Raw genomic sequence first — 1,457 nt, 5'->3', positions numbered from 1 at the left:
GGGAGGCTGAGGCAGGAGAATGGCATAAACCCGGGAGGCGGAGCTTGCAGTGAGCTGAGACCCGGCCACTGCACTCCAGCCTGGACGGCAGAGCGAGACTCCGTCTCAAAAAAAAAAAAAAAAGTTGACAGACCTTCTTGTATCCTTTTGTGAACCCCCAAAATCTGAGACAGGTCCCAGTTAATTTAGAAAGTTAATTTTGCCAAAGTTGAGGACACACACCCGTGACACAGCCTCAGGAGGTCCTGTAGACATGTGCCCAAGTGATCAGAGCATGGTTTGGTTATATACATTTTAGGGAGACATGAGACATCAATCAACATATGTAAGATGAACTTTGGTTCATTCTGAAAAGACGAGACAACTCAAAGGCAGGAAGACTAATTGGGGAGGGAGCTTCCAGGGCATAGGTAGGTAAGAGACAAATGGTTGCATTCCTTTGAGTTTCTGATTAGCCTCTCCAAAGGAGGCAATCAGATACGTGTTTATCTCAGTGAGCAGAGGGGTGACTTTCAATAGAATGGGAGGCAGGTTGGCCCTAAGCAGTTCCCAGCTTGACTTTTCTCTTTAGCTTAGTGAGGTGGAGGCCCCAGTCTTCAACTGATTATTAAGGTCTTCTTAAATTGACTAAATTTCGCAAAAGACAAATCGTATGAGCCCTCCTCCCAATCTTAATCCATGTTTTCTGTTTAGTTATGCAAAATAAATCTAAAGAATTCTTTTCTCCATCTCTAGCCTCCAAAACTTGAACCAAAAGTTGTCAAAACAGATTTTTCAGTAAGAATACGCTATACATCAAGTGGTTAATGTAAATTACAAAACAGGATGTTAATGGCAGACTGTAATATCTCTATTGTACAGATAAAAATAATAAGGGTCAGAGAGATTAAATAATCTGCCTAAGGTCACACAGCTAAAAGCAGTGGAACAGTTATAAGAATCCATTTCTTCTGGTATTAACTGGTATTAACACTCTTTTTTTTTTTTTTTAAATAAGTGGATTCAGGCTGGTCTGGAATTCCTGGGCCCAAGCGATCCTTCTACCTCGGCCTCCAAAGTGTTGGGATTACAGGTGCAAGCCAGTGCACCCCGCCATTAACACTCTTAACCACTACACTATATTACCTTCTTACATTTATTTATTTATTTGAGACAGGGTCTCACTTTGTCACCCAAGCTGAAGTGCAGTGGCATCATCTCGGCTTACTGGAGCCTCAACCTCCTGGGGGATCAAGTGATCCTCCCACCTTAGCCCCAAAGTAGCTGGGACTACAGGTATGCCACTGCACTTGGCTAAGTGGTGTTATTTTTTGTAGAGACAGGGTTTTGCCATGTTACCAAGGCTGGTCTCAAACTCCTGAGTTCAACCAATCTGTCTGCCTTGGCCTCCCAAAGTACTGGGATTATAGGCCTGAGCCACTGTTCCCGGCCAAATTTCTTTTTTTTTTTTTTTTTTT

The sequence above is a fragment of the Colobus angolensis genome, unplaced genomic scaffold, assembly GCF_000951035.1.
Source record: "Colobus angolensis palliatus isolate OR3802 unplaced genomic scaffold, Cang.pa_1.0 Scaffold26, whole genome shotgun sequence".
In the NCBI taxonomy this organism is placed as follows: Eukaryota; Metazoa; Chordata; class Mammalia; order Primates; family Cercopithecidae; genus Colobus; species Colobus angolensis.
This window is presented reverse-complemented; position numbering follows the sequence as displayed.